The 26,970-nt window shown below is 43.2% G+C and overlaps 1 protein-coding gene across 1 annotated transcript in view; it reads right to left on the bottom strand.

Moving 5' to 3' along the window:
* Positions 1-26,970, bottom strand: part of LOC128708809 (uncharacterized) — a 105,394-nt gene that overhangs the window by 17,128 nt on the left and 61,296 nt on the right. The window lies entirely within an intron of this gene.

The following is a 26,970-nucleotide window of genomic DNA, read 5'->3' as shown; positions in this document are numbered from 1 at the left end:
GGGCAAAAACACCAGATCGACGACGTATCGACAAGTGTTTGCGTCGGTGCGTTTTGTTTAAATACTCACATGCATCCACTTCAAAATCAACCCTTATTTATGGACCTGCCTGACTCCATCCGATCGGTCATTTGCGTGGAGCATTTGCAGGGAATGTGGTCAACAATGTGGTTGAAAAATAATCAATTATTTACAGGATTTTTATGTGCACCTCGCAATGTTTTCATGTAACATTTAATGCCATCAGTTTGATTTTAGTAATTTGAATAGTAAAGATCTCTTCATGTCCTAATTTTAATAAATGGCAACAAATAGATTTTTATTACTTAAATATTCTTTACCTACCATCTTCCACAACTCATAGTGCAATCACACATTGGGAGCAAAAATCAAACCCCTGGAAGTTCCCTTTTTGCTTCGGGACAGTGAACCCCTCGGGTACCGGAAGTGACTGGTGCCGGCCCAACAAAACGCCGGCTATCGTATGCACAAGTTTTGTCCGCACAACCACCCGTCACATATTATTCATATTCATGATTTACGGTCGCATTAACCTTAAATACGTACGGATGCGCCGAACACGTTCAGGTTCACCGTCATGTTCCCTCTTTCGGCAAAGGGCTAGCCCCCAACACCGAACAAGGGTGGGTGTTCACATATTGGAATGCCGGCTAACCCATCCCAATGAGGTGAAATTTATTAAGCCGTAATCATTGCAAACAATACACCAACGCCACTCGCAAACCCATTCACTTGCCGTGCCGTGTGTGGCACGGGACACGGAGTGAGAAGCCATCGACGTACAACAGGGGTATCATAATGTTTGGTTTTCATTTCCCGGACAGCTTTTTCGGACCCTACGGTACTGAGGGTGGCTGAGGCGGGCATGTTTTTCTTCTCGTGAAAAGCAACGACAACGACAACAACAAAAAAACGCCACTGAAAATGAAATGTTGGTCATCGTTCAGGGGTGGCTTATTGAAAGAATAATTCATTCCAAATGATTTCGTATCAATTTCAATTATGCCTGTATTTGTTGCTTTTGATGATGGCTGCATTTTATTACCCGCCCATTAATTACAAGGATGCGATAATTATCGCTAGAAGATCTGTGGAGCAAATGACAGTTTTTTTTTAAGTTTTTCAGTATGAAGTTCACTCTTTTTTACGGAATAAAAATATAAAAATGAATTATTTAAATATTTACGGTACAGTAATACAAGGCCGGATACTTCAAATATTTAATGTACTGGCAAACATTTTTACAATGTACGGTTTGAATAAAAAGGTTGGTATGTGGTAGTTTATTTTCAGTGGACGGAATGCAGAGCTCTACAAGCTGTACGATGAACCCACTGTCGTACAGCGAAATAGATTAACAAAACCCCGTTGGGCTGGTCATGTCATGAGAATGACACCGGACGACCCAGCCCGTAAACTCCTCTTAAGTCGTCCACATGGACAGAAGAGGCGTGGTAGGCCCAAATTGAGATGGAGTGATGGCGTTGACGTGTCCGCCAGAAGGGCGAGATAATGGATTGACAAACGACGGCGCTTGATCGTGAGCGGTTTAGAGGACTCCTGCAGCAGGCCAAGTTCACGAATCAAATGTAGCACAGGATAAGCAATTAAGTAAGCATAATGACGAATGGAAATTAATGTTGTACTAGTGTGGTGGATGATCTATAGAGTCAAAAATGGTTAGTTCATCCGTATTTCGAGCATGTTATATCGCTAGACTTAACCAAATAATACGGTTAAGTATAGTAGAAATATCTGCAAACCTAATCCACATTTTTACATGCTTGAAATATTAGGATAAAATCATCAATAAATCTAGACAGAAAAACCCCATAATTTCCACATAGTGCATGGATGAAATGCAACAGATACTAAAACTAAATTTATTCTAAACAAATGCGGTCTATTTCTCCACAACACAAAGAGAAAACAACATAAAAATGTTCGCATCCGTTAAAACTCATCAAGCTGGAAGCGTTTGGCGTGATTTATTCCCATCTCCCCCCTCCCCCTTCCCCCCCCACGTGTGCTGATCTATGAAGATTCCTCCAACAATGCAATACAATCAGCCCCATCCCAGCAATGCCGGCATGCCATTAAATTTTCATACATAACACTGATATATTGTATCTTTACTGTTTGAGCAACGCTCGAGCAAAAACTCCGAAAAGCAAAGCAATGTTCAAATAAAAATATTCACACCTTTACACAACCGTCCCAGAACGAGCGGACATAGATTTCACTTACGTGGGTGGGTTTCCTAAGGTAACTCCCGGCCACACCAAAGCGCCTGGCAATGTAAAGTCGTCGGATTCTTCGAGCGTGGCAGGGAGCAAAAAAAAACTCAACAGTGCAACATCCAATTCGTAACGGGGACCGGGTGAAAATTCAATAGAAACCGCACACGAGCCGTTTCGAACAGGTACTACAATTTGTTTCGCCACCCTTTCGCTACACCATGGCGCATAAATTCGACAAATTACGGTAGCCTAAATGGAAGCGGGAAGAAGCGACATTGCGCGAGAAGAAAAAAAAACGATCCAACCAAGCCACCATACAACGTCTTGACACATGAGACTCGTTGAAGATTTGTGTTGAAGAAAATCCTTCCACCCGGTGTACTACTCCAAATCTTACTGGATGCTGCAAGACTCGCTCACACACGCGGTGGATAGCAACGAAAAGAAGGAAACCGGAAGAACCAAATCAAATCAATTTCCGGCTATAAATCAAAGGTACGGTCGGGAGAGATGATTCCAATATCTTTTCTTGCCTTCCCCACAGGTCGGCCTCCGATGTCGCATCGGGGCTTATGTCGCATCGGAGCACCGTTTCTGGCTGATCGGCGTAATGGCCACCGTTGCCATTTGCACGGATCGTTCCATCGCGTGTCCCCAGAGGCCCCCGGAACGTAGCGTTTGGAGAATCGTGCCGTAGAGAATCCTAAACCACCCACTAGACGAGCCGGCGAGCGTCAAGACCGGACGCCACTCCGTGTAACAGTTACGCTAAATCCGGTTCAACCATAAAGACACAGGCTTCCACACACGAGCTACACAATTGCGCACTGTACGCTACTGTCTTCTGGCAGGAAATTGCTCGTTTCATCTGGCACACGCAGTGAGCGCAGGATTCCGTCCGTCCCATCCGTTGATCTTTCACCGGCGCGACATTCGCCATCAGCCTGCCAAACGATCGATGCTTTCACTTTTTTGCCCAACCAAACACGGATACGGTGTTGAGACGGTGAAGATTTATGGCATCTCATTTGAATGCTAGTGTAAATGCCTCGATATCTGGTGGGGAAGGAAAGAACGCATCTCGCCAAATGTCTAATACGGACAAACCATTCCCTTTTGTTGTGTGTGTGGGGAATGTAAAGAGGGTTTTATTTATTGAAAACACTATTTACATTTTATATTTATAACATCTAATATGCATGACTCTTGTAGTGAAGAATTTGGTTGTTTTTTTTTTATTTATCCTCCCCTTCTAGACAACCAGGACGCAGATGGAGCTTATTCACACACGGCCAAGGTTGGTGACGGATTGCGGACAATGTATTCAAGACGTAGCAAAACCCGTCTTCTACTACGATAAAGCATTCTCCCTTCCCGGGCATGTAGGTAAGAGCCTCCGGTATCCACTGATTAGATTTTCCACGTCTTCCTTTTGATTTCTGATGCGAAATGCGGAAGTGCCGCAAGGTTGATGAAAGGCGCACCGGCAATCACGGCTCCATCTTGCGGCAAAAGCTAGCCGCATGTGCCGTACGCGCCTCATGTGTGTCTGCCGCAAGCAACAAATGGCTGCTCATTTCCTTGGCATCTGTATATCGCCCCCCCCGAACGCTAACGGCTATTCATCGATCTGCTTGTCCGCGGGAATGCAATATATACCGTACCGAAATTGATTCCATTTACACGGGCTTGTGCCGTTATTGCGCGCCATTTGTAACGCTCCAGTCCAATCGCCCGACTTGGGTGGATTCTGTGAGAAGTAAGGCATAATGTGGAGCCATCCCATTCCAGGGTGTTCCCAGGGAAACTCGTGCTGCAGAAACACCGCGAACTCCACCCGGAATGGCACAACTTTAATTAAACCACTGTCGAAATGGAGAAAATTTGCATTTTACACCCAATCAGTGGCAACATGTTGCTATAAGCAGATTCAATTACTTCTCCATTAGTGAGCAATGACGGGAGGTTAAGTGTAAAAAAAAAACCCAATTCAAACACACAAATAGATACTTCAAAACCCTCCCTTCGGTGTAATCGTAACGTAGCAGCGTGCCGAGATTAATAGTGGGACATAAAATTTAATTCACTTCCCATTGTGCAGGACGAGATTGTTATCCTCTTCCCATTCTTTCGATTTCGCTTCCTATATTTCATCTGTAATGGTGACGATCCGAACCACCGGTGTTCCGAAAGGATGTACCGACTAGCAGCCGGATGTCGTTACTGTAAGGTGTAAAACTGCAGCTACTACCCAACGCTCTCCGTCCGCCTTCACACAGCACAAACGTCCACTGGGTGCCCCGTTGCAGACAGTAAAAATTCATTAAAATAGACTTTTATAGACGATCAATTTAACGCACTGACAGTCATTAACATATTTGTCCCGACGATAACTGCCCTCTTGCGGTTCATTGCGCTGTCGTATGTGTTGGACGTGGTCGAACAGTCGCTCGGCGATGGCCAACCGCCCACTAAGCGGGGCAGCGAAATCCCATTCACGCCACCTTCGGGTAATGGTGATTCTGCGGTGAGCTTTTATTTCTTCCAAGGTGCGTGCCGGTCGTACGGCCCCGGGGATCGAAAAGGGGTTAACTTTTATTGTCACCTGGTTGGGGCCCTGGTCGTTGCGAGTCGCCGGGACCTGACAAATGGTTATTTTATCGTGGGAATGTGTCTGTGTGTGATATCAATAGGATGTTGGTGGCATTGCACCGTGTAGTTTGACCGGTGTCTGGTACGTGCAAAGTGCTGCGTCGGTTTTTCGGGTGATTATTTGCTCTTTTTGTTTTGTAAGCTGTAAACACACCCCTATTACACTGGAAGAAGGGCAGACTTGAGTTGAAGCAGTATTAGAAACCATGCATACAAGCAGTCAGCAATAACATTTTACTGAAAGAAAGCTATTTTGATGGTACTGTTGGTTCATGGTACTAAAAATCCTTACTTCAATCAGTAGATAAATATCACCTAAAATCTTAGTCTGACCCATAATACCAAGGTTTTTTCTAATTTGTTTAAAAATACAAATTTGTTTGCAATAAATAAATCGAATTCGACAAAAACTCGTTTATTCTCTGTTTGTTTGTGTGTTTATGCAACGCCTACAAGTATGCAATCATTATTTTTCTAATAACGATTCTAATAACGATAACCCTATGATTCTATTGATATAATTACTCTTCGATCATAATTAGTTTATTGTATAGGACTTTTACAAAGCAGAACACACAAACAATGAAAACCTGTCAGTAATCCTGGAAGTCAAAACGTCCTTGTCAAATAACTGACAAATTCGAAAATATATTACATAACTTTAGGCGCGAATTAATAGAACTCATTGGGCACTTGCAAATCATTTAGGTTGTTGTAAGTTAATTTTTAAATAAACTATATAATAAACACTAAACTATAAACGCTATAAAGTTTAGCAGCAGCGCCATACAACAGCCTGCTGTTGTAGGGTTTCAGTATCAGAATAATAGAGCCCGAAACAGTGCCAACCATCATTATAGCAACGACTGCAATGGCGAAAACGGATTAGTAGGCATAAATAGAGCCGCCTTCGCCCTTTTTTATCGCGAACCATCAAATAAACACACTAACGCTGTGGTTTTTCTAAGTAGAAATTTCAATGCTAGAACAACCATAACGTTAAGCAAACCTTAACAGTATGGGATGCTATTCGAAGTGAACACATTTGCACACCTTAAATAAATATTAAATTCCAGCGAATCGAATTTCGACATATTTCCTACATCGACAAAAAATGCAGACAAACTGCAGACTTTTCACGTATTTAGCATGGTTTCAGTAAACCTCGTCACGTAAAGACGGTAAATCTGCCGACGAAACGAGTCGTGATTTCGACAAACATGGCCCTGCTTTCCTCCGTATTTTTTGCTTCGATTTATCACATTTCGCATAGCTGAGTATATTTTCCTTCCTTGTCGAACATCGCCAAACACTCACATAAGGAGAAAATAATTTTCTTGCTTAAATGCCTGATTGCTACTTGAAACGAAGTAGCTAGACAACCGAATTCCTGCGCGCACACCATGGCCCAGCTGTTCAGTTCGTCACATCTGGCGTGGCAGAAGGTAGCAACTAAAAAATGTATACATCGCTTTCGACATTCGTTCCATTACATACGCACCGGAAAATCAATGTGCTGAAAAATGGTGCATCATTACTCGCTCGCACCGAAACAATCGTTGTCACGATACGAAACAGGCCGCCACTCATAATTCCATCCCTGCGCACCACCCGGGGTTGTCGGAGAAATAAAGAACTGTCTACGCGTCTTCTACCCGCCAGCATGGCCAGATAAATCTCAGACGCGACAGGTTCTGCAAGTTATTGCTCTTATTATTACATAAATTGCTCCTTCACTTTAGCCAACCGTGCGAATAAAAGGCAAGAAAGAGCTGGCCGCGATCTGGGAAAACGTTTTGAAATCACTCAACTTTTCACCACACCCCACACGTTGGGAAGGTTGGCTTTCGAGTGCACCCTCGCAACCGCCTCTGACCAGAAGCGATAAATTATGCTTAATGTATCTCCGGAACTCCAGGGCTCCAAAATCCACGGTGCTGCCAAATAAAGGCAGAGTTGCTTTTCGCATTACACCGCCCCAGTCCCAGTGAAGTTTGTTGCTGCTGGAACGCTGGCGAAGAATAACAAGGAGGGGGGGGGGGGGGGGGGGCACAAAGTTTCCGGGCGGAGAGAGACGTTAACCACAAAAGCAGACACCGTGACGCCATTCTTATCACCTCGATTATCGCGCCAGCCCAAAACAAACGGGCGGGTTGTCCGGCTGGCAGTGTTTTTATCAAGCGGCCCAACCAATATAAGTATGGTAAAATCTTTTCCTCTTTCTATTTACATAAATCCTAGCGCACACCCTGAACGCTTCAAGGCCGTTTGCCGTTGGTGGTTTCTACTGCCGCCGAAACTGCCGAACGCAGGAATGGAAAGAGTCCGCAGCGAAAGAAAGCGTAGGGCGACACCAAATCGAATCAACATAAACACTGCCCAAAAGGATTTACTATCCAATCTTCTCCCAGCGGGAAGGACATTCCTAGCGAGAGAGAATGATTCAATAATAATCATAATTTTCTTTGTCATCAGACGATTTTGTCTCTTGGTTCTGCATTAGCTTGGTAGGGTTTTTTTTCTGTGGGGAAAATGGATGGGTTCCAAATATTTAGCTTTCGCCGACGATGTGCCTGACAGAACGGTGCGCGAAAAACACCGAGAAGAATAACAGAAAACGGGAAATGGAGTTATCTTCAAGGACGTTTCCTTACCGAACATATTGGACCACACCACACCCCTAAAACGCTGGCTCTGGTCCAATAGATCCACGATACGCTACGGTTACCTCCAACCGAAACTACTTCTCCCATTTCCGAAAACTACAATCGTAACTATTTATTGAAGTCGCTTACCAGCTCGGACATCTCTTGCGCACACACACACATACACCCCCAACTACCTGCCAGTGTCAGCATCTCGAGCATATTTCGTTTGAGTTTTTGGTTATGACAGTTGTTCCCCGTCCTTCTACCTCTGCTATCTCCAAACATACTTCTTTATCCCCAGGAAAATGTGAGGTTTTTTTCTTTTCCATGCTGGACCATTTCCGTTGATCCTTGCAAAGCTCAAGTTGTTGTCGGAACGGAAAACATGAAGACCCCCTGTCGATGTGATACTGATACGATGGATACAGGACGGTATGTCCATCCGTTCACGTTATGAGATTGACGGTGCAGCATTACGGACAAAATGGGATATTTCATAGGCCCATGACGCGCCAGACGAATTTTTGCTCCAAAACCCCAAGAAAGGCACATGACTATGCCGTGGTTTTGATTACCTTTTTCCCCCGGCACCCCCTGGTAGGTGGCCACGAGCGCCATATCGGTAGTAATAGCCGAGAACAAGACCCGGTAATGTTATTGACAAAACGTACACACCCGGCCACATGCTCCCACGTCGAGATGTCTGGTAAGTACCTGAGCATACGCAGCCTAGCATGACCGGTTTTCGGTACATGATTCTAATCCGAGCAGGATTTGTACCACAACCACGAGCGGCTCGACTCCGTTTGAAGTTTTTCTCCCGCAAGTTCTCGCCGACCGGTTGCACGATAAGATTTATTGGGCGGCTTATCTGTTGACGCAGTGATATGGTCCGAAGTTTTGGCAGATTTGTTGAGCGGAAGTCGTAATAGGCAGAGGCATAATCTGATCCCCTTGCTAAACCACTGAAACCGGTCCCGCCTTAGCGTTCCCATTATCCGTTTTTTTTTTGTTGGGTTTACTCCCCCGGGGGAGATAGGCTCTCGGTTTCCGGGTAAGGTTCTTCTAGAGTCACTGATTTTCCTGGACAGGCAACACACAAAAAAAACACACACACACACAGCTTTTCTTTTCAACTCACAACTTTGATGAAGTGTGCCCAACGAAAATTTCGTATTCATAGAATAGCGTAAATCCCAACCGCAGTTCATGTGATATGAGCCTACATTCTAGCATCGGATGGTTTGAAGATACTGCATAATTTTTCTCTACGCCATCTTCAGCGAATGGATCGATACTGGAGTGCCTTCGGATGCAAAGGAAGGCATACTCGATGTTCAAAAGTGTGGAGCGCATGTGAAGAAAAAATAAAGAAATTCCTCAACATTGCACTTTAGGACGTGGATATAAATGACATCCAACACCTGCAACACTTCAAATCATCTCACCATCGCATCGCCACACCTGTACCCTGTCACCCCCAAATGGTTCAAATTTCTCGGGTAAAAGCCTCGCTCTCAAATTCGTCCTACCACATCCTGACGTCCTATCGTAGCACTGCACTTGCCACGATTCGTCAAATATTCATGAACCTCTCCAGCTTTCACAGCCCAAAAACAATAGACCATGGTTCCAAGCCACTGCCAGTGAATGCCTGAAGCAATCGCAAGAGAAGAGAAGGGGGGAGAAAAATACAATACGTATACGCATATCCTTTGTCGGGCAAAAAGTCGCCCACGTCAAGACCTCCTCCATCCAACACACTCTCCACCAGCAAAAACCAAAAAAATACAGCTACGTTCTAGTAGCTCACATACTCACAAAAAGAGCAAACACCTTCATCATTCCAAGGCACCATAAGCACCATAGACACCGGAGAGGGGGAGGAGTGGGTAAGGATTCGGTTTCATTTAGTCCCCCATCGCGCATAATTCGTCCGCTCTCAATCAAGGAAATGGAAAAGGACACTTTTGTTGTGAGGCTGCGAGTGGTGAGCGGATACCAGCAACCGGGGTGTGATAAATTAAGATGTGTACGAAGTGAAACTTTATATCCTTCTGTGCCAGAAGATGGATAGGGAGCTAACAAACAGCCATTCCCCCCCAACCCCCCCAAAAAACAAGGAAAAGGATGCATAAAGTCCAGCGAGACGTAAATGTCAATAGAGGTGATTGTTGTTCGCGTGATGGAAGCGGGACGGCATAATGATGAGATGTTTTGACAGCTGCGGTTCAGTTAGCATCAATTAGGATCAGGTTCGGCGTAGGATGGTGTACCATCTCAATTTACCCCCTGCTCATCCCGCTCAAATTTTACCTCATCGAACTCTCCGGCGGTACATCATAAATATTAAATTCTCGAACAATTCACACCACGCTCCGGACGGTTTTGTTTGGACTTCTGGTTTTTTTTCGTGGTTTGCGCTACGGTTCCCGTGGCGAATATATGGAGCACAATTTTGCTGACAAATTGAAACTAATGATTCATCTATCGGCGTTCCGTGGTTAGTGCCGGGATGCGAACACCTTTCGTGACCGCAATCAACGCTAATGAAGCATCGGGCAAGGCGGCGTTCGACACTAGTGGTCCGGGGAACCGTATCTACACCGTCCTGTTTCACCTTCCCGGCGAGTGATACTAACCTGAAACGAAGCGGAGGAAAAAAAAGCACAATATTAAAAATCAATATTTCACCAAAATGGATGTCGGTCAGCGAGAGAATGGAGACCCCAAAACCGGCAGTACTCCTAACAACAAAATGTATATATATGAGCTCCCCAGAGTTAGACCAATCCAACTTTGTTTGCTTCCGTGCCAACAAAAAAAAAAACCTTTGCGAAATTCTAACCTCAATTGCCAAATTCCTTGGGGAGGTAAACAGAGGGGAGAGAGAGCAAGAGAGCTATAGAGGAAGATTCAGGAAAAAATGTAAAATTCATAAGCTACCTCGAATACACCTTTCCAACTATCCTGAGGTTGGTAGTCCTCGTTCAAGGTATCCCAAAGCCGAAGACCCCTTTTGGGACTCCACACCACCACCGGGAACATTTTGGTTTGCGTGTTAGATTTTTTTGCCCCCCCTTTTTTTTGCACGGATGTCCTTTTTGGCAGTGAAACTATTTCCACCCCGAGGTATATATCCCTTTGACTTCTGCTCCCAGTAACGCCCCTATCTCAAGGGCCTTTAGTGAGTCATTTTTTACCATCTTTATGTGGGCGCCTCTTTACGGTTTGCGGGTGGAAGACTGCCGACTGCCGGCCAAAGTCACCCGGTGTAGATGTGAAGACATTCGAAACATAAACAATTTTATGGGCAAACTTTCCTTTCACCGCAGATAAACAATCTGTTACGGGCCCGTGTTGTTGCGAGGCAAGCCAGTGGAGTTGCCCGCTTGTGTTTTTTTTTTTTTTTTTTGTTTCTTGTGCATTTTTTGTATCTTGTTATTTTTTTTTCGTTTCTTCATGTTTCACACTCTTGTAGCTCGGTCTATTTCGGGGTTTCTTTTCGCCCTTTTCACAGGTGTACCACCGTCTGCGGAAGGTAAGTGGTTTCCGGTGGCACAATCATATGGGCCGAATGTATCGGCTACCGTCAGTACGAACCAGTCCTGAGACTTCTTTAACGTTCCTTACAACCACCATGCCACCCTTCGGCAGTGGGGGTAAGTTTAGCAAAGCGATCCATAAAGGAATGAACGAACGCCGGTTATTTTTCCTGAAAAACAACATTCCTGCTGCGCATATGTTACATAACCATAAAAATCAAAATGAAGGTACGTTGGAATTTGAGGAATTTCCGGCACTTATCCGTAAGGCATTTCGCGAACGGTCCCTCCTTTGCGTAGTCGGGGCCTTTTGGTACTGTGGAAGTGGTTTTGCTAGGCGAAAAGAAAATTAACATTGTTTCCCCCAAAAAACCCGTTTCTGTGGTTGCAACGAACCTCAAATCCGCTTGGGTTGCTCAAGCACTCCTTCGGCAAGGACGAACTCCTTAACGCCTCCTCCAAACAAAACCACAAACACTGTTGCACTTCGAATCGTTACTATCGCACGCAGCTTAAATTGGCCGTTCGGGTTAAATTATTTTACAAACATTCCTTACTCGAAATATGAAGCATTCCTGTTCGAAATCCCTTAAAGTAACAATGCTCCGGCTTTCACTGGAACAAAAAGCGCAACAATATTCATTCCTTATTTATTCTCCCAACTTACAGTAACCGAAACGCGGTGTGAAAAAGCGTGTTAGAACAATAAATCAACCACAACAAAAGCGTAATACTCCACTGACGCACGGTAGGCAGCGTTGGGTTTGGGCTTTTTTTTCTGTATCATAAGATCTCGGAAGAGTCCTCGCTTTGTGATTTTTAACCTTATCGCTACATAAACGGGCGCCGTATCGCGGATTGAACAACCATCAGTGCCGTGGAATGGATTTTTATTGTTTCCAAAAGCAAAAACCTCTCTTTTTTTCCTCTTGGAACGCCCCCAGCGGAGTTTGCCTACGGAGGTACAGATGGTTGTGATAGCGCACTGAAAGCACATCCGCACGCAGGTTTTTTTGCAATAAAAATATAATTTTACAACTCACTCTCGGTTGGGTGGATCTCCTGCTTTATGGCGGTAGGGATGCGAAAGTTTTGTGCAAAGGAGAGTATGGGACGTTGGTGTATTGAATGTTTCCAGCAGCGAAAGTGTAACGTGTAAAGGCAAACGATTTCAGCTGAGGCGCCCAAATGTGTGTGTGTTCTGTTTGGAAAGTTTTTTTCTCAGTGATTTTCAAACAATCTTTGATCAACAACAACAAAGGGTACGTTGGACGGGGAGTATTTTACAACCTAAAAAATATGATTTTAGTACAAAGCACAAGTTTGAAATTTAAGACTTTGATAAGCAAAGATAAATACTTGATCTATTTGTCCAATCGTCAAATATTATCATTAATTATTATTATTATCATTTCCTAAGAGTGAATTAAATCAGTAAAACAACTTGGACTTAACTCTGCACGCCGATCATCATGCCGAGTTGTGTACCACTCGAGTGAGTCATTTTGGGAATTTGTTTTTTTATGAGTGAGTTAAAGAGTTAGATCTTTATTCTAACTTATTGACTCAAAATTAAATCCTTTAAATGACTCCACAATCAGCAATCATAGTTAGTGTTTGGTATGCAGATTCAGATTAATTAACCTGAATGAAACTGTAAGCTAAAGTAATTAATTAATCGTTCGGTTCAGAATTCGAATGATTCATGATTCCTCAAAGATTCATGAATTCTCAGAGAATCTGAATGCCCATGGATCTCAAATTAAATGCTGGGTTATTTCTTCTTCTAGACTGATATTCTTATATGAGGAGCAAATATATGAAGTAAAACGTAAAACCAACCATTTTTAGCGATTCATCAAGAAAATTTTATGATTCATGAATCATTCAAGAATCATGATTCTTTGAGGAGTTATGAATCTTAAAAGAATCATGCATATTTTACGAGCTGGCTTAAGCTTTCATGAGAGTCATAACGAGTCACGATGAAATTTCATTAAAATCGAGTCATAATAAGTCATCTTGAACTAAAATTTATAAGAATAACTCTTCTCAAAACATTTTTTTTTTTTTTTTTTTCGTTAGAACGGCCTGGCCGTATCGACTTATTTTACCACGTAGCCGGTTAGTCAGTCCTTGCTACGGGGGATTGGTCCGGATGGGATTTTGGTCCGGTCCGTTCGTGTGAAGACCGGCGCCGCTACCATCATGCCACCGGGCCGCCCCATTCTCAAAACATTAATTAGACATAAAACTTGAAATAGTCATAGCCCTGTCGGATTTTTAACTCAAATGACATAAAAAAATCAACTTTAACTCAAATTTAAATATCTTTAATTCAAGTATTTTAGTTTTTCCTGGAAGTGGATTGAGGCATTAACATATTTTGAAAATTGTGTCCCGATAGTTTTTTAAAATCTGGAGCCACTGATAGAAACATTACGCAACCGAAAAAAAACTCCTCCGTGTGCTTTTCGTGACTTTGATCCGCCTGATTCGTCCATTCCAGTCACACTTTCAACCAAATTTCACCCATATGGAGAGTAAACTGTCGCGATAAAATAAAATTTAACAATCTTCAAGCACCATTTACTTTCATTCCTATTCCGCGCTTAACACCGTTGCTAATGGCATGCGCGGATATGACGTTTGGAAAGGCTTCCACCAGATGGTAAGCCATCCCGAAAATCGCGCTCGCTTCGATGGAGCCCAATTCGCGTGCTGTTCAAATTGCAATTGCCATAACATACGCAAAATGAAGCGTTTTACATCAAATCATGGCCGTAGCACGAAGCGGCAAACGATCGTCCCCCGCTGGGCGATGAGCGGCGGGCATTAAATCTGAAAAATGGAATATTTAACACCTTCGGGCGTTCAGGTGGAAACAGTTTCCACGATTTCCACAACCGGCACAAAGAGCGGTCGGTGATTTCTGTGCGCAGTTAAAATCGTCCAAAAATCACAACTGAACAGAGCGAACGTAATTATCATTAATCTTTCGGCCATTGCGGCATCCTTCGCGGGGCCGCTGTTGGTTTACGAGCATTTTGGGTGAAATTTTCCCGGACAAGATTAAAATATCTCACCCCCCTCTTCCCCCCCTTCCCATTCCGTGCCATAATTTACGCGCTAATTCGCGGGGTTTTTCCTTCAAGTTTCGCACCCATAAAGATTTACGGTAGTGGCGCAACTGGCAAGAAACACACACTCACGCAACAAGCCGGACCCCTACCCCGCGGGGGGGGATGAAAAGCTACTCGGAACCTCGTACGCGATGTGCATAAATACGATTATGGGCGGATAAGGGCTCGGAAAAATGAATGATTAATGACTCCATCATCCCGCAGACAGACACGTCAACTTGAGATGAACCCCATTAAATCCCATTTCCGTCCCTCTTTTTCCGAGGGTAACACCCTCGTTGCTGCTCAAAAATCGAATTAAGACGATATTTATTTCCATCCCACCACGCAGAATCGTGCAGAAGTAGCGCGATGAGTTGAAAGGTAAATATTACACATCACCCAAATGAGGTACTAAAACCGGAGGGAGTCTTTGTGGCACTAAACACTGCACTCTGATCTTCCCTGTTTACCCATCCACAGTGTGGTATCATGTGCACCCGGATGGAATAGTGCTCGTAGAAGTAGGAATTTAAACTTCATTCGTACACGTTCAAGCGTATATGGCTGCAACCGCACACGCGTTCGAACCGAACCTTCTGGCTCTGCAAGTGATCCACATCATCCATTCAGCCACCATCACAGTGCCAGTGCGAAATACCGAACGGAAAAACAGGCCCATTGTCCGGCGCGGTACTGAATATCTAAGAGCGGGGAAAAAACCCCCATTATGCACCGGTGCCATAGCAATGTCGATGGACTTTCCACCAAAGCGAGTTTCGGCCACTGGTCCGATGCCGGGCTCCGGGCCGCAGATGGGAGTGTTTCACCGCTCAGCAGCTGGGCCCAATTTTAATATCCTTTTTCCTCGAATCCCTTACAAACGGAGCCCCACCGTCAGCATTGTCTTCCTGTTGGTGTAATTTGAGCTGCGCTACACCGGCGTGAAGCGTGCTCTTTCGCCAGTTACATAAATTCTGCACAACATATTTTATAAATTTCCAACCAGCAGTGAAATTGTCTGCACTTAAGCGTCCATCGTTGCTGGGACCCTTCTTCCTATCCTTCTTTGGGATGGGCTCAGCGGATGAGCTCGTGTGTGTGTGTCCGGCTAAATGAACGATACAGGAAAAAAGGCATCGCCACTACCTGTCTTCGCCGCTTGCACCACATAATGAATTGCAGGTGGTTTTTTTGTTGTTTCGGGCAGGATTTACCGTACACCGGGAACGATTAGTCGAGTCGCGTTAAAGCGAATCGTTGTTTTGGACATTTGCATAACATTATGAGATAATATTTGCATAAAAATTACCAACTGATGCAGTTTCTTTTGCCGGTTTTTTGCTATCTTGGTTTTGGGGGATTGAAGATGCAGGTGTTTTATCCACTGGTGGTGATAGATAATCTAATATGTAAGTCAAACAAACAAGTTAAAGCCAATTAATCGTTATTGTAAAAAAAATCTAATGTAATATACTTATCATTATCTAACTTACGAATCCCATTAAAACCCAATTCTCCATCACAACTCTTGAAATGTTCGAAGTAGCTCATAGGACATCACACTCAACTAGCCCTAACGAACACACTGACATGGTCATTTACTGAAGAATGTGTGCGCAAGTTAACAATGAACGGCCAATACTAATAATTCCATTCGAGAAGAGGTTTCCTCTTGGAATACCATTTTTATGCAGCGCCCTCTACTGGATTCGCTCAGAAGTGCTCTGACAGCTAGAAAACATTCAATTTGACAATAACACTTCAAGATGGCAGTGTTGCCAACCGAAAAACTAAACGAATAATAAGCTAGTAGCCACAGCCGGTATCAAAACCGTTCGGAATGACAGATATTACGGAGAGTTTAATATCAAGGACACTTCAAAATCATACTTGTAGTGTTATAAAAGGGACACTACAAGCAAAAAAATGTATTTTTGTTTTGAACTAATAATTGGAATTATGGAACATATTGATGATCTTATCAAACACCAACTTATGTTTTATGTCACAGTTTTAGCCAAATTACTACCAAATTAAAACATTCATTCATTCCTTGCCCACTAGTTTAATGGTGCGACTAACTGCCAATCACTTTTACTCTCGCCATGCCTTACTAACAATACTAATCGACAATGACAACCGTTAACACTATTCAAATAATGGTACACGCTCGTACGCGTGTACATTTCGTGCAGTTTACAGGCAAACATAACGAGGCGTGACCGTAAACGATGTGGAAACATCGTTAAACATACAACAAAAAAACAACAACAACAGCCGGCAGGAAAGCAACAGATTTCGTGCGGCCCTAAACACCATCGCTCACCAAACTACTTCACGCTATTACATCGTTTCAGAATAGCAGTACGGTTCTGATTACTATTTCCTGCGCCACGTCACCACACGCGTCGGCGGTGTGCTTCGTCTCCCATTACCATGCAAAATTGAACACGTGAAACAGGCTTCTTCTACACAGCGCGTTGCATTAGTTTGTGGTTCCCACCGTCACAAAAAGAAACCCGTCGCTGCTCGGCTCATAACCGTTGGATGGATGGAGCAGCGCGCCAGGAGATTGGTGCAACGGTTGGCCAACTATTATTATCTTATTTCACGCACCACTGACCAGACGAGTTCGCCAGACTGCCTCCATTACGGGCCTTGATTTTCTGGCCAACTGGCATTGGTCAGTTACGAGCGTTTCGGAGCTGCTAGTAGGATATTACAATGGAATACACAAAGCAGCTTCACTATTCTAACAAAAAAATAAGCTGAATTAAACCCCACCCATACGACACACGTGCATGTACCGGGCCAAGCATAACTAGCGCACCAGTACCGGAACCCCAAACCTGGTATGGGGCCGCAGTTTACACAGATTGAGATAATTAACCGGTAGATGGATGATTTACCACACTCAATCCACACCACCAGGCGTGCCCCGTGTACTCTATTAAACTGCCAGTTAGCCAATCCGGGGACTAAGATTCATTACGCTCGCATTACGCAGAGGTCTTTGAGGTTAGGAGGAAAAAGGAACGCTCCAACGCACCGCACGGGACGGTTGGGACAGCAATCTGTGGGTGATGTCGAACATTGCCAACACATGCTGCCAGAGAAGATGATAAAGACATCCCCCTGCCCTGTTGTCTTTTGTTTATGTGGGTTCCATCCACGGTGGTGACTTTTACCGAATCACCTTTTCGCAACCAGTCCACTCAGTGCACATTGTTTCACCGGATGTGAAGAAACATTGTCATCTAATTCGGATAAACTGCGGAGACTCTGGGAGATGTCTGGAGAGACAACAGCAAAAAAAAAACAAGGCGAAACACTTTCTCTAAGCCGAATTTACATAATCCACCCATATGTAAGTGGCGCTGATGTTCATTAAAATCACTTTCGGTGCGAATCTTTTTCTCCTGCCTTAGATTCATTGGAAGCCCACACACCCATAGGAACGCGCACGCGAACAGGGTACGTTGTATACGTCCAGACGAAAAAGTTTATCGCAAGATAGATCCCATTTGTAGACGACTCCATCCGGAACTTCCGGCGTTGTCCCACAACCATACAACACACGTACACATACACGACCTGGCTGGAACAAAGACTTCGCCGGGGGATGGGTATAATTGACGAAAAATGGTAATCAGCCAAAGGTTCCCAGACAATAAACGAGACTAAAACTTCCGGGTGAGGGTAGTTGACACTGTGTGTCGTGTGTCGTCTAACTCTTTCGCCCATAGTTAGACGACATACCGCAACCGGGAATGCGATGGGTTGTATTTAAATGAGATTATTATTAATTTCAGTAAGCCATTTTTAACTGCTTAAGGAAAAAGTGATGTGAAATTAGTCCCTTGTTTGTTGCCAACTCCACTTACCCCGGTCCTGGCAGCATGAGCTTAACGAAATTGAAGATTATCCTATTTTTGGTGGTGCGAAAAACTCTCTTCAATGAGGGAATTTTTGCATTTCATTTTCTTGCGGTTCTCCAGTACATATTGTATAACACTTTTAGAACAGTTTTCGTGCTACATATAACAAAATAAATGACATGTATCCCCTAGGCGACATTTACCCTTTGGTTGCACATGTATTTTTTCATTAATAATAAATAAGCTCGGTTGGGCCTTGAGCAAACTTATTTGCCAACCCAGTTACAGATTGTTGAACATGTATCCATGAACGAGGCTTGTGTACTCAGCCGACGGTACTCATCCGGACCTGGCTGGGTGATGATTCAGCGACAGAAAGCGCCAACTTTTTCCACCACATACTATCACAGCCTAACATCAAAGCCATAATCAAGTCATAAAAAGTGGATGATAACGTCACTGGGATGCTTTTGTTCGTTAGGGATAACAGTTTTCCCTCGCAATAGCACAGGCACCGTCCCATGTTGATAGTATCGTCCCCTCATCTTCCTTGCATCGTTAGTACTTTTTCCATGCTTTCCCTCGACTTTTTTTTTGTTGCGGTTCGGTTTGCTTCATTCAAACCGGACGTAGGCTCGAATGTGGAATTGACGACATAAACGGGTAACCGGGCCCAGGACCGAGGTAGGTAATGCTGGGCCGGGAAAGTTCAACGCTCGTTTGCTGCTGTTGGATTTCAATCCTTCACAGCATCGGGTCCACTCTTATCTTTCCCGGTGGATCGCAAAAAAACACCAACACCACCACCACCTGGAGGAACTTATTTTTAGAACCTTTCACGTTACATTAGGCCCAGACCACCAAACACCATGTTTGACCTCAAAAATGTGTCTCCTTCCCCCTTCCTGTCACTCACAGTGTAACACCCATGAGGAGTCTCCAATGGCGACGTTTCGCCAACCACTCGCTCAGCATAATGTGGCCGCCAACAGGCCATGGGCTGGTTGGAAACATCAAACCCATCCCGTGACAACTTTGGTAGCAACGAAAGCCGCATCCATTTTCACGGCTTGTCAATTTTTCGCCCGTCCTGTCACTCGATGCGTCAGTGGCAGATGGAGCGGAAACGGTCTTGAAACAATTAAGACATCTTTATCCGAACAAACTGCTTACGCTCTGCCCGCACGGGGCCTTGAGCAGCAACATTGATGTTTTCCTAAATGTTTCGGAACTAAAGCTTCTTACCGCGTGTACCACCAATCAGGTACTTAAAGCATCAGCACTCTGCACTCCATCAGGCTATCGATCGATCCATGGTTAACGAAGCAGAACTGGAACACAAATTCTCTACCGTTGTCTAACAATCTCTCAAACTTTGTACATGGTGGAATGAGTTAAAACAAAAAATTAACATCACCATCCCTCCCCCCCATGCCTCCACTCCATGCCAGCATAATGAACGAACATGGAAATTCGAGAAACGACCTCCGAGGGTTGGTCATTTGATAGAACGGTTTGTAAATCAAATTCCAAACTTTGCCCAAATTTCTGGAACATTGAGTGCCCCGCGGCGCTTACGATGATGCTGATGCTGATGTCGTTGCCTTGGATACGCGATGATGGCGCTATCACCATCAGGAACATAATCCTTTGTCAGACTTCATATGGACGTCACTAAAACGGCACATCGTGCACGTTTCCCACCGGTTTCTACACTGTCGGTGTAATGTGATTTTTGCTGATTTGATTTACACTCTAGGTTAATATGTAGCTCTCTGTTTAAGCTACTCATAACCGAACCCCATCGAGCAATTTCTATAAACATTTTGAATATCAAGTTAAAGTTCTCGTTTTTAAATAATGTTACCCTCGCAACATCCACAATCATAAAGACCCGAGATCTTGCTTCAGACAAAAAAAAAAATCCGGGGACTAAACATTGGAAGCTGTAGTGCCTCCAGGGCTGGAAACAAAAACCCCCTTTTCAATCCGTACCATACAATTCCATCAAAGTTGTCTATTGATACAAACAAACGGTGATGAAGAGAAGAAAAAAATCCATCGCTTCCTCCGACTTTCTTCAACTCTAACTTCCCAATTACAAAGATTAACGATGTCACGGCGGGAACCGGTACAGATGCTTCTCTTACCCAAAAACGGAGTTACTATATCGACCGGAATTATCTCTCCGTCCCGGGCAAGAACGACAGGAATCTTTTGAGTGAAGTGAAACTTTTTTTCCGCTTTGATCCTTTCTCTTCTTTTATTTTCCTTCCATCACTCGAATCATAGGCTGATTCAACTTCAGGTTGTATTATGCAAGAATAAGACGATGAAAATGGTGATAGACAACAAACACACTGAAGTTTTTTTAGACAATACAAATACAATCTATCGCTTCATTCTAATAGCGTTCTTTGTGGCGGATGAAACGAACTTAGTAGCAAAGACTGATTGGAAATGATTGTCAAATACGTAACTATTTCTAAAATTTGAAAACAAATGTTTTAACTTCACCATATTATTATGCTGTGCCTGTGTATCTATCAACAAATAGAACTTCTTCCTGGGAAAATACATAATTTTTTTTAATATTTCTAAACAAAGCACATCATACCGCCGTTACTTACGGAAACACAAGTCAAGCGTGCTGACCGCACTCCCTTAAGGGAAAAGACAGAACCATAAATCATACTTTCCCATACGCTAATTGTGAAGCGTTCGTTCGGCCGTTGAAAACTCCACTTGACATAGGTTGACTACGGCGCTGAAAATGGGCTGCAGGAACGGTACAGGTCCGCTCCTCTCGCATGAAGTGTTATCAAAACGATGAAAAGCGGTTAAATAAACAAATAAACAACCGACCCGGATAAACTTCCAGCCTTACGGTACAGCTTTCCAAGGGGTGATTAGAACCCCGCCAGCAGTTGGTCCGGCAGCAACTGGTGTTTGGTGGAGACGTGGAATCGTATCGAACAGTTTGATAAGGCAGGAATTCCACTAAAGGGCTTTACTCTAACCTATCGTTCATGCAGGAATTCAATATCAAAACCCGAATTGCCTGATTTATTGATTTGTAATGCACTTCACATGTCCGTTTGTGGCGCCTGGATGCAAATCCCTTCTCCGAATGGCATTTAGCATATAAAGCATCCTTTTCCATTCGCTTCATCCCTCAACTTTAGAATCCAGCAGGAATTCTAATTTTGCTCAAAACCTCCTCTGTCACACTCGCCTCTATCCATCTCGTCCCGTTTGGGGACTAAAATGGCGTACCAAACAGGCGTCCCCAGTTGCTTCAAAGCATTTCCGCTCGAGCCGGTATCACTTCACCCGATGGCGGGAATTTCCAGCCGGACATTTCGTTGTCCTGGAAACGGTTAGGGTAGCCTCCACAACCCGGAACGGAGGGATCGATGAAAAAGGCATTCTACGTATACACTTCACGCAGCTCATGAACCAATCGGGAACCTTCGACAGAAGGATGCGCCAGTTCGCACCGAAAAGTTAATGATACTAAGTGATGCTTTATGCTTTGCTTTTTGGGTGGAAATTTGAAGTGCCGGTGAACCTTTTAATCATTAAATCACGAAAATGTTGATAGCCGGGAGGAGGTAATTGGACCAAGCATAGTTTTCCTATGGATAGACAAGGCTTCAATTTCATCGTTTCCAATTCATGAAGGGCAATGAATTTGGGAATTTTTGACAGCAATTAGTGAAACAGGCATATAATTACAGAGTTTTAGCAGTGACGAGAACAATTTGTACAAAATAGAACGGAATTGATTTCTTTGTTAAGCTGAAACGGAATATGTAGAGTCGTTCTTATTGATTATCTTTTGTTTCTATGTGTTATATAATTGAACTCTTGTCCATTAATTTCCATTCCTTTTACGTGAATTTTACATTCTCTTTCGTTCCTTCTCCGTTTTTCCCGTGCTTCTTCGTTCTGTTTCGTTTTTTACTGTTTTTATCACGTTTTCTTTGGTCTTTTACATTCTTTTTCGGCATTTCTCGTTCTTTTCCGTTCTTTTTCATTATTTCTTTAAATCTGTTTCTTTTATTTTTGGGACATAAATCCATAAATCTTCTTTGTTTTTTAGGGACTTATTTTTACTTTTCTTTTCATCCTTATCGTTGCTATAACGTTGATTTCGTTGCATTTCTTTTTCATTTATTTTTGTTTCTTATCAAACAAAAGACCTTGCGCAACCTTCTTCTTACTCTTGTTCTGTCGTTAGTTTTCTCATCACTAGAATAACATTTTTTCAATGGTAGTGTAAACTCAACTGTCTTGATTTTTAAAACAACAAACAATTGTAAGGTATAATCTAATTAACTACAGCATAAACAACACGTTTACAAACGGAACTTCAATTTACGAGTACTCAAATTTACATGTGGTTCTAAGTATTTAGAAATCAACATAAAGTACTTATTTATTTCAAAAAGAACGGCCTACACACTAACATTTTTGAAGCTTTAAATTCTGTGCTTAAGCATTCAAACATTACAGCTCAACGACCATCGCTTTTTAGACCATGTTTTATACACATCAAATTCGCTTCCCTTCGCGTCAAAAAAAGATTAGGTACTGCATTTTCTACACCGAAACTCTATTTTAAACTTTTACCCTCATCCATCTCAGCTTTAATGCCGTAAACGTAAAACAAAACATAATACCTCTTATGTGCATTAAACATCTTCTTCACGGGTCGGTTTTTGCAATCTCCTATCCTCACCACCTTCAAACGTCAGATGAAAAATGGCAATTGCCTTTCTCCCTTCCAGAAAAAAAAATAAACATGAAAGCAAGTGTGGCCTTCGGATGACATTTCATGTCACCACTCCTGTATGTGTGTATTTGCAACAACAAAAAATCCAGCATCCCCCTTCCAACACCAAGGAGGCTTGAAGAACCCTTTTCTTTATAAATTCAGCCTTCAACCCACATGTGCCAAAGGTCGAAATCAAGAGGCTGTCGTACGGTTTTCGCTCCGTTTGCCATAAGCCACAAAAACCACTCAAAACCCATAAGGAACCAGCTTACCTTTGGCAGCCGGCCCGTGATGGTATGGCGAATGTGCGCAGTCCGGATCCGACCCCATCCGTTTCAGCCATTCCAGACGTCAAAACTCTTTCTCTTTTGCCACACACACACACACCCGTGCGCACACAGTTCGTACAGATTGTGCCACGAATCTTTATGCATTTTGCAGAAAATTAACAGGAAACATTACCGGGCACTTTAGTGCACCGGGTGGTAAATGTCTTTACGCTCGGTACCGCACTTGACGACCCCTGCAGTGGCAAAGTGAAATGCTGTTCTTTACATCCCAAAATTTCCATTTCGCTCTGTCGGGAACTAAAAGCTGCAGGAAACATAAATACCACATAAGCTTGAATTAAGATGGCCAGAAAAATATCTTCTATAGGATATAATTGCGGACTTGTTTCGTAAATTAAACAAAGCGTAAAGTTTTCGATATTAAAACAAAATTCACAAAGGAAAAATTAGAAACTTTCCGTCCATAGTATTTGCTCACCCTCGTTATCAACTCCATCCAACGCACGGGTTTTACTTTTGTTTATCCTTCATTCGTCCATGCGCTCCCAATTTTGGGGGGGATTTTACTGTCTTTTTTTTTTTGTTTCTTTTTGTCTCCTCTTTTGGGACACACGTAACGAAATGATAAAGGAATGAATGTGCCAAAGAATCCCGAGAGCCGGCTTTAATTATTTTTCATAATTTTTCATTCTATCGAGTGCACTGAGAGGCTGTGAGGCAGACGGTATGAAGAGCTCCGATTATCTGCCCATCTTTCCCTCAGTCTCTTCACGACTGCAAAACAAAAAAACATAAAATAGAAACTTTTGGTCGTCTTTAGGAGATGCTTTTTTTTTGTTATTTCCCCATCACCTCACGCCAAGGGAAACATTAGGAAGGAAGTAGAAAATGGAGGGTGCAGAAAAGAATATTCAATTTACAGTGTGTGTCTATGCTTCTCGCAAACTTTCGTCGGCTCTCATTTTCGGGTTTCAATAATCATAGAAATAAATGTTTGTCTAGCGCTGAGCGAACCAGAGAACAGCATGAAGATTTTGGATGAGATTGGAAAAAAACCCCACGATTATCGGGGTAAAACGATCGCACTTATCGATTGACCTGCGGGAAGGGGGGCCTGTGTGTGTGTGTGCACCATCAACAACCACAAACACAGGAAAGATTTTAATGTATCAATTAACTTTTACGGTAAAACTCAACTGCCGAGCTTGCAACGTGGCCATCATGCTTCACAGGAAAGCAGAACATAAACGAAGCGAACAAAGTTCCATCGCCAAAAGATGTGTACGGTCGATTACGATCGTTCCTGCAAAACAACTGTGCAACGGCAAAACAACTTTAACTTTTCTATCAATTTTCAGCATGAAGTGTTAACAAAGCAAAAGCAAACGGTAGCGCAAATCACTTGCGAACGGCAAAGAGCGAACTTTGTTTTAGGGTATGGCAAAAAAAGGCTAACAGCTGCAGCTAAAAGCTGCTTTCACGTTGAGCAATCTGTTTATTTAGTTCTTTTAAAGCTTGTTTTTGCAGGGAATCAATTGCAGTCAGAATTAGCTACACATACAAAGAGATCTTGCACTAACGTAGCTTAATACGCATGGTGAGAAAATTATGTTAATCAGAAGTATGCTGGAATTCGTTCGTTTCGGGCACGTTCGTCTCTTACTTCAATATGACAGTATAACAGTTTTGTCATACAATAAAATTTTTCCTTTAAATTACCAATTTTTGCCCGCATCTGTTTTCCGTTATCTCTTCTCTATAACTTTCTAAAATTCTATAAATTAGAGTGATACTCTCACAATGAAATTTTACTTATTGTTTGTTATACTGCAAAGGTGAAAGGGCCCATGTTTGACCACTTCTAACTGACAAGCTCCTTAGAGATAATTAATCTTGGATGATGCACAAATCTTATCTTACAATCGCTTATACTGATTGTTCCTGTTCCCGTCAGCTCATTTTACAAATAAACTTATAACAGATTTCTGCCAACGTATAACAGATTTCTAAAATTGACAGACAAATGAATAAAAATGAATACTATACCCTTCTTGAATACCATTACGTACGAAAGTGGAACGAACGAATTCAAGCATAACATGAAATTTCTTTTTCAAACATTTACTTACAGGAAACTAGTCTCATGTTTCGGTTTGATTTATTTAAAAAATGTTCATACAAATCGGCAACAAACATAGATAGGATGTCGTCAAGAGAACGATTAAGAATATGACCCAAAAGCACATTATTCGGTATTTTTTTACTTACAATACCTTTGGAAACAACGCACGCGTTTCGTTTTGTTGGAAGCACATTAAAATCATGACATAATTCCTTAACTGTACTAAAAGAACACATTCCAAAAATGCTGATAAACTCAAAAATACTGGTAATTTTAATAGCAGTTATCAAAAAGTCGTAAACAATCAACCCTCGCTGTCGAAGTACTGTCCCGAAGGCTCCAATGACGGTAACAAACGCTGGACAAAAAACGCACACACGCCTGGAATGCTCTGGGCTATCTGGGCAGGCGAGGAAAAAAAGGGATATGGTGATTGCTTTTGTTCAATAGCACCCCGGTGGATTTTCCACTGATTTTTCAACCAGCTCGGCTGATGACCGTTCTGCTGCATACCGTAAGGGGACACGGTAGCACGACAAAAGGTGTAAATCATCACAGTGTCTGTAGAAACGCTGGTCAAACAGCTGTAACCCTTACCCGGTTTCAAACAAGCAAACAATTAATTGAGGAAATTGAATGTGGTTTTAGTGTATGAAACATAAGAGACCGCACCGGATCGGAAATGCACGCACCCACACCCATGCCCTTCAAATTTGATAGAAATGAATGTTAAAAGCCCCATTCGCTCGGTTGCTAAAGCGAAGCGTGAGGCAAAAGCCGACTGGTCAATTTATTATCCCGCCTCATATCACCGGCTATTATCCGGCATTGGGTGGCTACCGCAGCGAGCCTACGTGCGTACCGCGTTGGGCCATAATTTGCGTCGCACCAACTGGCCGAAAACATAATCCACTAAATTAAAATAGCGGATTATAGTTAATTTTTACGACTAACGGCTGCTCATAACATTCGCCCCCACCGGGTGGTGGATGGTGAGTTTTCCCACCATCGGCCGTGGTTTATCGCGTGGTGCAAAACATGAATGTACGGTTGAGGTGGGAAATTCATTTTAAAATCAAGCACCTACCATACCGGTACAAGCGAGAAGCGTGTTATAGTCGGCGTAATTAATTACGCATCGCACTAGTAACGTGGCGTGGAAGTGGAATTTGTCTGTCCAACTCCGAGCTATGAGATGAAAGGAAAACATTGCCAGGATGCGACTGCAAGGCCATATTTCGTAACGAACTTTTATTCGTCACCATATGTGGGGCCTCTGTGCGTTTGCGGGAATGTTTGGCGAGAAGTACAAATATTAACTTTCTATCATCATGACGTCTTCCCGCACCACGTCATACGACTCTTCTAGACCACTACGGGGAAACCAATGGCACCACTTGGCGAAAGTTAATGCGTTCCACTCGCCTGGAAGCCATCAATCAATTTTGGGCCGAAGGAAAATATTTTTCCAACCCCCAGCCCGAAGCACCTTTACTAATGCGCACACAACACTCGCATCCTTCCAGCCAGCCCCAGCGGGGTCGTCGTCATCTGTTGATGACAGGAAATACTAGTCGCATTGGGGTGTAACGTTACCCGGAGTGGCGAAAGAAGCTACTTTCCTACGCTATTTCCCTTTGGCGTCCTTTTCATCTTTTTACCCGAGCAG

Source organism: Anopheles marshallii, chromosome 2 (genome assembly GCF_943734725.1).
Source record: "Anopheles marshallii chromosome 2, idAnoMarsDA_429_01, whole genome shotgun sequence".
Taxonomy (NCBI): Eukaryota; Metazoa; Arthropoda; class Insecta; order Diptera; family Culicidae; genus Anopheles; species Anopheles marshallii.
The sequence above is the reverse complement of the archived record's forward strand: the minus strand, read 5'-3'. Positions and strand labels throughout refer to the sequence as shown.